General features: G+C 38.5%; 1 protein-coding gene across 5 annotated transcripts in view; it reads left to right on the top strand.

The window, feature by feature from the left end:
* JPH1 (junctophilin 1) overlaps nucleotides 1-4,619 on the top strand; it is an 85,474-nt gene extending 80,855 nt beyond the window's left edge. Inside the window, exon 6 of one of the 5 annotated variants that reach the window (XM_058830734.1) lies at nucleotides 4,470-4,619. The gene's annotated coding sequence lies outside the window, so the exon portion shown is untranslated. Of the gene's footprint in view, nucleotides 1-4; nucleotides 1,948-4,469 lie in introns of those variants that run through there. The other 4 variants (XM_058830732.1, XM_058830733.1, XM_058830729.1 and 1 more) reach the window with 4 other exon arrangements.
* The last annotated feature ends 8,567 nt before the right edge of the window (nucleotides 4,620-13,186 follow it).

Genomic DNA, 13,186 nt, shown 5'->3' with positions numbered 1-13,186 from the left:
TTAGCTGTGCCTGAATGTGATTCAACATAGTTATTTAATATTGTAACTGTTTTGACCCTTCAGTGAAGTCATGACAACTAGTGGTGTTAGCCCACAGTTCTCTGCAGTTGTGTCATCAGCCTTTTAAATGGCACCTGTCATACTCAGACACAGGGAAGGAGGCTTGGAATTAGGATGGGACGCAAGAGAGATGAAACTTGGAAAATTCAGCCAGGGGCCCAGATCAGTTTCTCTGCTGGTGGCTCGTGGCTTTGGGGTCCTCTGAAAGCTGAAGCAAGCAGCCATGTTGGAAAACAAACAAAATAATCTGCTGAAGCAGCCCCGCCAGTGAAGTGTGTTGGCTTCTCCATCTGTTCCAGCAGAGTGTAACTAAACTGGAAATGTACGGAGCTGCACTTTTTGTTGATGGAAGTTAACAGCTGCCTTACTATTTTACCGTCTGATGTTTTTAGTGGGGAGATGGGAAAACGACTGCCAGAGGAATGTGGTCAGAGGATTCTGTTGCTGTGGAAGTGATTCCAGCGTTCACTCCTATCTCATTAGAAGAAATAGTTAGCAACATCAGTCACCAGTCTTATTCCATTACCTGCTGCTTTTAACATCTCCTTCAGTGTTCTGGGAGATCGAATTTCATTTGCCTGTGCATGATTCTGTTCATTTGTTGTTTATGAAATTTGATGTATAGCCATAAGTAGTGTTTAGTCCAACCTGAAGAAAGCTACCAGTTCTGCCTAGCAGCAGAAGCAGAAAATCAAATATATTTTCCTAGTCCAGGGATAAAATTCTTAAATTAATTTCCTTAAACCTTAAGAGTCATTTTGCATTAAGGTTCAGTAAATAATACACGATTACTGCAAAACTTAAAAGATACTACTATCTTCCTTAAAATGCTCAAATACTTATGCCAATACCAAGCAAAATTTTGCATAATAAAAAAATAGAATCTTACATTGGTATAAGCACATTCTAAACAGGAGATTAGAATAGCAAAATAAGCCAAGAAGGGTGAGGCACAGGGTTTGCATGTTGATAGTATTTTTTTTTTTTTAATTTTTTTTTTCTTCTGGTGCTGTGGTAATTGGTGATTTGAATTATTATGTTGCAACACTGAGGTATTTTGACAGCAGTTAAAATAAAGTCTTGTCTGGGTGCACATTACTGCCAATGACAGTTAATCTAGCTAATGCTCACAATAAATCACAACTTTAAAATGCTAGATGTGTGTTGAATACATTCAGGTAGAGCATTTAAAAATGTTAAGTTATTGTTTATCGATTTGATGCCTTCAGTGTCTTTAAAGTCCATTTATGATTTTACCTCAGCATTAAAAAAGCCTCAAAATTTTTCATTTGGGAAGTTTGTCTTAAGTAGTTTCATAGCCCTTTGTTCAAACAATGTGATCACATTTCTTTTTATGTGCCATTATACTGTAACTATTGTACCCTATATTAATCAAATGCATGCTTATTTATTGAAGACGTGGTGTGATCATTTGGCAAGCAAACATTTTAATTTAAAGCTGCAAAAAGCAAAGGGCTTGTATTACGGTTTATTTTATCTCTATTAGAAAATCTTTCATACAGCATAGTTTTTGAACCTGTTTGTAAACTTTCTAAGTTTTTGCGTGGTTTAATGGGCAACATTCTTACAAAATACATTAGCTACTTTTTGATGCAGCGTAGTAAAGTACTGTAGGTATGGACTGAATTTTGGGCAGCGAAGCAGCTCCGAGCAGGGCAGTAACACCATGGTGTTTTTTACAGAAGAATGTTGAGAATCCTGTGTTTTGACCAGTGTGGATAAAGAAGAAAGCAGAAAGAGAGCAAATGAAAATAAAACTTGTATATTTATTTTTAAAGAAAAAAAAAACCAAAAAATTTAAATTGTGTTTTGAATTTAGGAAAGTAATTTTTAAATACGAACAAAATTTTAAAAGTTACTGTGTAAGCCTTGAATTTATGGATGAAATGTTCCATCCCACTGTTAAATCACCCCCTGTCTCCTTACATGGAGAGGTAATTTTGTAACTGACATATTTAATTCCTATTAAATGTTTATTTAAAATACTTTATGCTCTGGAAATAATGGGTAACAAAGCTTATGAAAAATGTTTATAAATTTAAGTAAGCATGTTAGTACCATTTATAAATATGTATGATTTATAAGCTTTTTTAAAACAAAGCTCAAACAAATTGTTGGTATTTTTCTAAAACGTGCACAGTTGTATTTTACATGAAAGGCTATTTATAATTGGTTGTTATACTGTACACTACATTTTGGACAGCACAATGAAGCCTGCCAATGTACTTAAAAATGTCATTTTGTCTATTTAAAGTTTCTTGCTGTCAAAGAATGAACTCTTTATCTATGAGTTTCTCTGTTTATAATTCTTGACCCAAAATGTACAATGTACAGTTTTCACAACTGTATTTGCTCTAATAAAAATAAATTGGTTATTAATAGAGTTTCAGGCTACTTTTTCCTGTTTATGAATTATTTTGTTCACTCTTTGGAAGCAATTTTTTCTAACTAATCAGATAAACAGGAGTGAAGCAGGAAAATGGGTGAAATTCTAGTTCCTTCAAAATAATTGTGAGTTACTGTTTTCAACAAAAGTGATTCTGGGAAACAATTAAAAATAAATTAAAAAAAAAAAAAAAAAGTCAAGCTTCCCTTTGTGTCTTCTTTTATCTTCCACTACAGTATTTTGTGTCTTCATAAATTCAGGATCTTAAATTACACTCTCACTACAAGATGATTTGATCTATTTTGTTTTAATTGATGAGTTACTGGTCCATTAACAGCTGCTCTTGTAAGGGATTTAATTTATTTGGGCTTCACTTCTCCTCAGGATCTTCCATAGGTCCAAATTTAACATGAAGTTTGTGAGCCAATATTTACACATAGAAAATTTGCCATTAAAACTGTCTTGAAACCACCACTTTGGCTGAACTACTCAATCAGCTGAAAATTTTATTTTCCATGATTCCAGTTCATACTAGTAGCCAACTGTATTTAAATCCTAATGTTTAGTTGAAGAGGAGAGCAATTTTTATTAGTAGTTCCTTTTTAATGGAAATATATATTTTAGGAAGTAGTCATTACTGTCTTGTTCTTTAAAATAATTCTATGAGCAAGAAGCTTATCTTTAAGAATTTTTATTTTCTGCACAATACCTGCTCCTTAAGGAAAATCTTTGGCTCTTTAAGGAGAGAAAAATGCATTCTCAAGAAAAATAAACAGAAATAAATTTAGTGGCAAAAAAATTTAAAGTCAAATGATTCTTCTCTGACATTTGATCCCCACAGTGTTTATGTTCAGAAATGAAAGTGAAGTGTCCATGAAATACTTCTTAAGGTGTATGAATGTGATAATATACTGAGGCATATAAAAATCTGAATAGCAACAAGCAAAAGATGTGCACGGAAATAGAAGAAAAAAGTTCTCATAATTTTCAAGCTATTTCCCATCTGGGATGTTTTTCCCAGTGGTTTATATTACAAATGGTGTTACGTGGCCACGCATCTGCTGTGCCTAGAGGAAAAAAATCCCATGGACACACAGTACAACTTAATGCTTCCAAGAATTGCTCCAGCATGAAAAATGTCACCACATTTCCAGCAAGGAAAGCTTTTCTCAGGCAAAGGAGTTTCTCCTGGCACAAGTTGTGTGTTTGCCCACAGGTGCCAGTAAGCAGTGAGCTTTCTCACCCTTGAATCTGGGGCCTGCTTTCTTGGACAGCTCCATTTATCCGGTTAAGCCATATGTACAGTGTACACAGACAGCAAGGGAACAAGGGTGAGGTGCTGTAGGCTGAAGAAAAAAGAGTATCATCTTTCACAGCTTTTAAGGCCTTTCTTTACTTAGTGTATGTACATATATATATATTAGTTTGCCTTTCCATCAGAAAAGCAGTAAGGAACATGAAGAGTGAGGAATTGTTGGCATTTGCTTTCCAAAAGGAGGGGTTCACTTTGAAAGTAGAAATTTTGAGACATACGACTATGACTTGCCTTTCAGATACAGACATATGTTTTAAAAAAATCATAAATACAGCCTAGTGCTGGCTTTAAATAAACACCTCTTTGTTAGAGTTAAAAATCTTGAAATAGTTATTTACGTAACTTTTAATGAAGTTCTGTGATTACATTTCTATTAAATTCTCTGTTAAGATACACAATGTGAAAAGATTCTGACAATAACATAGATGCAAGGATAAAAGCCTGGAGAATTCAGCACATGCTGAGCCTCAGTAACATTCTTAGTTTTTATTAATAAAACATGGTTGTGAATTGTATCTGAATGGTTTTACTCATAGCTCATTTGAAATGTTTAGTCAGGGGAGACGGTTCTACAGGCCATTCTCCTATGGAAATATAATTCAGTAAACAAAGCAAATTAAGAGAAAGGAGATTAAATAAGCCTTTCAAATGAAGTAGTCTTCTCATTCTCTCATTTAATATTCACAGAAACAGCCAAAATTAGAAGTTATGTTAAGTCTGAGCAAGAAGCTGTGTATGCCAGCATGCTATAGCTGAGCCATCTATTGTATCCATCTCCGGTTTTTTCCTACTCCACACGGAAACTGCAAACTAAGAGGCATTACACCTCCCACCATTGTAGGAGGTAAATATAATTTCCATACTCAACATCTTTAATAAAAACAGTCTATAATGTCTGTGGCTATAAAGTAGAAGGAAAAAAGCCATTTCCTCTGTCTGAACAGTTTATGTTGTGACCATGACTGCAACAGCAGAACAAATCCCTCACCCCGCTAAAACTAATAGCAAAAATAAAGCTGATAGCAGAATTTGATAACAATCTCTCGTGTTTCTTCCTTTTGTTTGCTACAAAGAGGGGATGGGGAGGAGAACAGGGAACAGACAGGTTTTTTTAACCCAATAATCGAAATTTTATCATATGCTTTTATCATGTGCTTGCTTCAGCTAATGCTTTTCACAATCCATTGCGACTGGTTATCTGGGAGATTTTAGGTGCAAACTGGCAGTATATTGAATATCATTTCTTCAAGAGGGTTTGAATTTTTCTTTGTAATGAAAAAAAAAATAGGATTTCCCTTACTACCAGTGCGAATGGGTTTGGTGGTACTTTTGCTGTGCCATCACTGTTTTTCTAATTATCTTCTGTCCTTCACTGCCCATCCACCTCCCAGTTCTGACAAATTCAACTTAATCAGTTTTCCCCTGCATGTGGACATTGCCCCAGGATTTCAGCCACTCATTCCAGGAACTTGTGTTTTCTATGGGCCACTTGTTCAGTGTTTTTAGCTCTCTGTGGCTGTCGACCCCATCTCTCATGCAGTTTGCCCCACAGCAAACTGCACCTGTCATATCACAGTTTTCATTGGGTCCATTCTCTGCATACTGTTGATGCTGGTTTATGCAACTGTATTATAATTTCAAATCTACTCTCATTGTCTCCAGTGTCAGGGATTTAAATACAGTGTGTGGGAACTGAGAAGAAAAATACTGAAAGTGATGCTATACACAGAGATTTCTGATGGCTCTTCAGAATTCATAGAAACCAAGGTAATGCTGACATTATTAGGAAAAAATCTGATATCAGCTGGGTTAGTAATTCCTCTACAAATTCCCACACTAAGATTGGGAAAAAGATTGGTCATGCTGCTGAAGCTGATCCTCAGATCAGAAGAGCAAGGAGTCTGAGGGTTGTGATGTACTGGGATGGTGCAGTAGGATGATTTCTGGACCTGATATAGGTATGTGTGGATTGTTGGATAGAATAAAATACATCCTGTGTTGGAAATCCGGGGTTGCTCTCCTGCCTGAGCTTACACGTCTTCCTCCACATCTTATACTGATTAATCAGGCAGCTCTGTGGAAGTTGGGTCACATACATTTAGACAAGGACTGGATTTTACATTCATGTGTGCCTTCAATACTAATTAAGTAAAGAGCAGTAAATGATAGGTGAATCATGGGCTTTAAGCCATGGGTTTTGAACTCTGCTTTTTTTATGTTGATTTCTCCAAACTGGAAGAAAATATAGAATGCAGTCAAAGAGTAGAATTTCAGATGTTGTTCACAATAATAGGTATATTAATCCACAACACTACCTGAATTCCTTTAATACATTAATTTAAGAAAGAGATGCATCTTTCTCAACTTTACAGTCTGGTTTACTGAATAGCAGCTTGACAGAGACACTGTATTAAACCACAAAACAGAGATTCTGACCAAGAGTTTTGAGAATGTGGCTGCCTATATTTACATTTCTTCACCTACACCTAATGATCTAAATTTTTTAATTTCCCAACTTCTGAACACCCTATGGATAGTATTCAGAGACATTTTGGGAGGGGGAAAGGGGGAAGTCAGATATTACACTGAAAACCGCAGTCTATGAAAATGTTAAATCTGGCCTACAAAATGCGCCAAAGATTGAAAGCATTTAGATCTGGGTTTTGAATCAGCTGCAGGCTCTGATTTTGGGATTTCAGTCAGAATCCAAATCTGGATCTGATTTCAAAGGCATACAAGTGAAATACTTGAACCAGGAGTGCTGTTAAGGAAGGGACTGGAGAGAGAGGGAGTTACTTAAAATCAGGCTGCTGTAACTCTGGGTTAATTAAATCATTACATTCTGTACTTTTGGAACAGTGTCATTAACTTTATTTGACATAGCAATTTTACTGTATTCAGGACATGTTCCACTCAGAAAGTATCACCATTCAAGGTAATGGTGCTTAATTACTTACCCAGTTTTAGCTGCAAAGTACTTTCATCATGTAATACCACCAAGTCTTCAAAAATATTGTGAACTGCCTCCCATTTAATTATGACAGCTCAGTTCTAGATTTTGTTTAGGCCACTGATGAGAAAGTCACTAAAGGATGGGATCGGCTACCATGGAAACGGTGAAGACAGAAGAGCACCAGCAGCATTTCACAGGGGCTAGGACTAAAAAAGACATTCTGCATAGAGAAGGTAATTGAAAGACATTTACATCACAGCCGATAGCTTCCATGCATTCCTGCCATTCCAAGACAACACATTCCTGGCATAGGCTGCAACAAGCCTCCACATGCACCAGTGATACACAGCAGAACAGACATTGTCAGAAAGATTGGAAATTAATCTTTATGAACAAGGAGGTACAGACACGTTGAAATCTAAAGCAGAAGAAAGAGGAAAGCATGGGGGAAAGGAAGAAAGGGAAAAGGAGAAGCTGTGAGGAACCTATATGTGTTAATATGGAGGGGAAGAGATTGTTTATAGGAAAAAGCACTAAGGAAATGGACAACATTGGACCCAGGAGAAAGTGGCATTTGTTAGATAGGAATATGAATGAAATAGAAGACAGAGAAGTCACCATCCTCAGCACTCAAACAGCTGCTCTAGAAAGCTGCTTTCCAAGCCCACGGAGATTAAGAAAAAAACAGATGGACTTAAATTGCATGAAAATTGTGATCCAAGTTAGGCATAAAGAAGAATTCTCTAATTGTAAGAATATCTTTGAATTAGATTAGCACAGGAATGAGAATATTTAATGTTTACTCTGAAAAAGATTACAGATTGAATGATTGCTGAATGTTCATTAATAGCCTATTTTCTGTTATTCTATGATAATTATTATGGAATGTGAGAATTAGAGGTGTTGTGTGAAGGAACTGGGAAACAAGAGAATGAGTTCTTTACTTACAGGAGAAACTTAAATGAGAGTGCACTGCAGGAATGAAGTAGGAGGAAGTTTGGACAAGGCAGATGAGAGGAAAAAGAAAATGTGAGCCAGAGAGTGGAGAAGAGTGTCAGGGTTGACAGAAGGCACACAGGAGCAAAGGGAATAAATGGGCAAAGCCCACAAATGCAGGGTTGCAGGAAGGAATACAGATAAGCAGTGGGCTGGGAAGCCTTAGGCAGTCCCATAAAAACAACACACTAAAGCACAGCAAAGACAGCTCTGGAGACAAAGCAGCACTAAAGAACCATCACGTGTTCAGCAATACCACAGGTGTCCATCATTTTCTCAGCTGAAGATACTTAGTGGACTTCAATACAATCTTTAAATTACAGGAATAATTTAATTTATCAGGAGGCCTCCATTTAATAATTAAATGTTCAGGGAAACATCTGTGTCCAAAATCTGCAAAAAACAACAGTTTGCTGTTACAGCAGGCTGGCTTGAGTTCCACTGATAAGAGTTAGTTATGCAGAGATGGTAGCAGTGTATTTTATTAACTCCTTGTGTAAAATTTCTCAAAGAATACTTTATGCAATGGGGCTCTCCTATTGTTCATGAAGATGTGATAAACCAAAGAAACAAAACATTTAACTGCTGCATAATCACATTAGCTCCCTATTTGAAAAGAACCTTAATGCAAATTTTCAGGTTTATGTCTCTGAACATCTCAGACTACAGAAATGTTGTTGGTATTTACAGTGATTCGCTGCTGTACCAAATGTTGCATATGCTCTGTGGACTGTGGTGTTGTGAGTCACGCAAATTATGTAACATTTGGAAATACACTCAGTCATCTGCTTGCTACAGAAATATTGCTAACAGATTCTTCACTCTCTTTTATCTCTACAGTCTTTATCACCCTTGTTAAATGTTATTTTCATGCAACTTCCTCAAGGGGAGATGACTCAGCGAGAGAGTAAACCATAATGCTCCATTGACACCAGTGGCCATATGTGCTGGTAATCAGGTGCTGCCAACCCTCCTCCTTGACACAGCTAGCAGTTGCATGGGGGTTTAATTGTATCCAAAGTGCTATTCCACACTACATGCTAGTGCAAATGTCACCAGGAACAGGGTGAGAACATAACCAGTGAAAGGCACAATCAGTAATGCAGCCCTCGTTCCAAACAAATAACAGTTCTCCAAAGCATCAGCATTGCCTCCTGACCACACTCCTTTTGGCCTGTTTCCTGCCTGACCACACTGAGAGGAAAGATGGGCTTTTCCCTAAAGGTGAACAAATGTAGGATCAAGGGCACCTTTTAGCCACAGACCCATTCTAGTAAACCAGACTTCATTCATTCTCCTCTGATTTACCTGAGTGCTAATTATTTTATGCCAGGTCCTCAAAAGGCTCTGTGGGCATCTGCACACCTTTGAGGATGTAGGGCTTCATCCAAGACCCACTTCTTCCATGGGAGGTGAGGTCAGGTGGCAGAGGGATGGAATTTGTTGAGGTTTTTGTACATACACACGCGAATGCCCTTCTTGTTGTCCAGTGTCCATGCTTCTCAGGCAACAAGAAACAGCAGTTCTACTGTTTTCTGCCAGTAATTGGTCATTTCCCCCCATCAAGCAGCCTGAAGGCAGCAGAAACAGTTCAGAGAATCAGCATGGCCATGTGAACTTCATCCTTTACCCTGGAGACTGAGTACTTCTGTAGTCCACTGCTGCCAGATAGGTAAAAATACAGAATGCATAGAGCATATGGACAGCTGTAAAGTCTATCATTAATGCTTCTGGCCGCTAGTACAAACTTCTGTTTAAATTAAGCATCAGGGCAGGTTCTTTGGTTGCATAAATTGCGAGTCTTTAGTGATTGGCATAAAAAATGTCAATCACAAGCTTTGGCTGCCAGAAATAGGGACTGCTAAGTGTTCAGATAGGTGAGATGTCATCTTGTGAAGAAAAAAAAAAAGCAGAAAGAAAAATATTTTCAATTCACCTTATGACTAGTAGCTAATTGGCTGACATTTCAAAACCCTGTGTTCACACATCTCACATTCTTCACACTAAATGAGAGACTGAAAACACTGAAGAAAATGTATTTTTGGGCATAGGAAGAAGCATTGGATGGAAATGAAAAGTGCTTTTTGGTAATATTTATGAGTCAGAGAACCTCAAAGCCCATTTGTGTACAGTGGCATTGTGTACACAGGGGCCAGGCCTGCATCTCAAAGGCCGGCGAGACGGGCTGCACACAAACACCCTACTGAGGGCACCCTCTGTGTGGGCACAAGGCTTCTTTCAGTTCACTCTTTGGACAGCATTCCAGCTGCCAGCCAGCTGCAGGTACAAGCTTCAGGGCAGGGGAGTGGTGACGTGACCTAGCTGGAAAGCTGGAGCACGCTGGGCTGGGGCAGAGGCCTCCTGACGCCTCCGCTTTCCCCACCGGGTCTGGAGCACTCCCGGTGTCCTGGGGAGGGTGGTGGTGGATGATGGTGCCGACAGGAGACCTGCACACAGGCCTGGCTCCTACAGCCCCCCAGAGCTCCGTGCTTCCAGCATGCCATTAATGGTTTGAGTGTCACAGCGGGAACCAGTTGTTGCATCTAGGCACCTACCGGGTATTTTCAGTATTCCAGATATGCCTCTGTCAAAGCCCTGTCGAACCACTGTGAAAATGCTGGTGGCAGAGTAAAATAAATTGGAAGGAGGGCATAAAAAGTTGCCACTTGCAAGACAAAAACAGAAAGAAAAGGCGCTTCCGTCCTTACAGTTCGTGCACGTGACTCAGGAACAAGGCTGGCAGCCAAAACCGCCCGATTGTGCCTATCAAGTGTCCCTGTGTTGGGAGGGAATGTCCTGAGGAGCTGGCTGGCCACTGACATTTGGAAAATGAATGAATTGTGCTTGCCAGGTGCTTGAGAACAACATTTGGCATGAAATAGCTGGCATGACATGAGTGTGCAGGCAGTGTTTTAATTCCTATTCTTCTAGACCTTCCCATTGTATCAAGGGACTAAACAGGAACCCGTCTCAGAGGGCATCAAATATTCCAAGGGGATGGTTACAGATATATTTGCAATATATTAATTTCATTAAGATATTAACTAGAGTAGGATTGCATATGGGATATTATCCCAAATAATAACAGCAGTGGAGACCTGAAATGGACCTGAAATGCCTGCTGTGGAGACACTGGAAAATCTGGGAAAACTCAAGGTAAGAAGATGTGAAAATAACTGTTATTTCCAGAATTTATGAGAAAGGTGAACAAATTTTGCAGACCTGAGCTACCACTGTTATTTGTAGACCTGCTTTAAGTAGGAATAGGGTAAGCCCTGCTCCCTGCCACCCTTAATTTTTCCCTTTTGTGTTTCAGTGTGTTTTTTTTTAAATACCACTCCAACTAACTTTAATACTTACCATAGCAGAGGTAATCAAAATCAAGCATGGATCAGATCTGATAGAGCAGTCTGACACATGTTGCTCCAGAACAGCCTTTGAATCCTTAGTGATCTGTGTGTCTTAAAGAAGACACTTTGTTCCTGGAAGCCACAGGTGCTACTCATGGCACATCTGCACTAGAGAGACCATTTTAACCTACCTTTGTTGCATTACTCAGGTCACATAAGGTAGAAAATTAATATGCTAATTCAGTGGTGATGGTGATTAATCTGTGTCTTTTGTAAATTGTAGAAAATTCAATGGCAATCAACAAAGTTACTGTATAGCTGGAGAGGAGCTCTTATAAGCTGATTTGCTTTCTTACAAGAAAAATTGCTTGATCTTGAAAGAATCTTGACTGATGACTTTAGATGAGTAATGCAAGTAGAAAAGCCAGGCCAGAAAGACGAGCTACCTATTTCTTCCTGACGTGCTAAGGTCTGCCTGTCTCACCTGAGTTTTTACATATCCTTCAGAGATTCAGACAATTTTGCCCTTGGTCTTTAAAACAAAGGGGAATCAGCAATCCAAATTGTAAAATTTTATTAATGAATATGTAAGATTTTACACTGACTTTCCTTTTTAATACCGAGAAGAAAATTTCAGTCATGTATGCAAAATGTGCTGCACTGTCACAGCTCCAATGAGAGGCAGCAGAAGGGTTCAATAGTGAACATTCACACCATTCAGCCCAGGAGACTTCAAAGGTCTAAATTGTCATCCTGCTTTCAAATTAGTGATTTAAAATTTACAAATGGTAGTCTTAACCTTAGCCTTTCCTTCTTCTTTCTCTGGCTTACCAGTAAATCTCTGATATTTACTGAAATGCCTGTTTGTTTACTGTTTGTTTAAGGATAGAGAGGTGCTGCACGTTGTTTCTCTTTGGCTTCACATGCACGATTCTTATCAGGACTATATGACTTTGAAATGAATACTACCCACTGGAAAAGTTCAGGCAGACCAACACATTAGGTGATTTACCTTCTCCCACTGACAACTTTACTGTTTTCACCAGGAAGAACAGGAAATTTAGGAAGCTTTTATACCATGTAAACAAAATCAGAATATCACAAGCGCATAAATAATTACTTGGAATCTAATAAAAACATAGGTGATAATTTATTACGTTAATTTAATTGCATTAAGGATGTAATTAACATCTGCTTAATTATAGAGTTACTGTTATGAGAGAATAACTAAACATTCATCCAAATGCAGGAACACTTTCTTTTCAGGAGGAAAGGACATTTTCAGGACAATCTTCAGCTTCTCAGTCAAGATGAAACAATGAAATAAAATTCATCTATCTTGTATTTAATTTTTATTTACCTCTTTTGTACAATAAATTTTTAATAAATCTGTTTCTTAACATTCGTAAAAATTCAAGTAAAACTTTGCAGAACCCAAGATTTTGGGTATATCACAGAATTTTTAGGATTGGAAGGGATCTCTAAAGGTTACCTAGTCCAACCCCCCTGCCAAGGCAGGGTTACCTAGAGCAGGTGATACAGAAATGTGTCCAGGTGGGTTTTGAACATCTCCAGGCAGTCTCCCTAGACTCCACAACCTTTCTGAGCAGCCTGTTCCAGTACTCTGTCACCCTCAATGTAAAGAAGTTCTCCCTCACCCTGAGGTGGAATTTCTTTTTTTTTAGTTTATGGCCATTGCTCCTCATCCTGTCACTGGGCAGCACTGAAAAGAGTCTTGACACCATCCTCTTCTCACCCACCTTTGTGATATTTATATGTATTGATGAGATCCCCTCTCAGTCTTATCCAGATTAAGCAGGCCCAGCTCCTTCAGTCTCTCCTCATAAGAAAGATGCCCCAGTCTCCTTTTGGCCTTTGCTGGACTCCCTTCAGTAGCTCCTTGTCTTTTTTGTACTGAGGAGCCCATACGCTGTGGTAAATTTTGGGAAGTTCATCCTTGACATAGAAGCCGAAGCCTTTCTGCTAACAAATTTGAGACAGCATTTGCTGACCTGCACTTCACTGAAAGGAAAGAGGAATGAGCTTTTACGTGACCTGTGCCAGACCTGCAGAAATTGGTAGCCAAGGTGCAGTACTGTGCCAGC

The sequence above is a fragment of the Poecile atricapillus genome, chromosome 2 (genome assembly GCF_030490865.1).
Source record: "Poecile atricapillus isolate bPoeAtr1 chromosome 2, bPoeAtr1.hap1, whole genome shotgun sequence".
In the NCBI taxonomy this organism is placed as follows: domain Eukaryota; kingdom Metazoa; phylum Chordata; class Aves; order Passeriformes; family Paridae; genus Poecile; species Poecile atricapillus.
The sequence above is the reverse complement of the archived record's forward strand: the minus strand, read 5'-3'. Positions and strand labels throughout refer to the sequence as shown.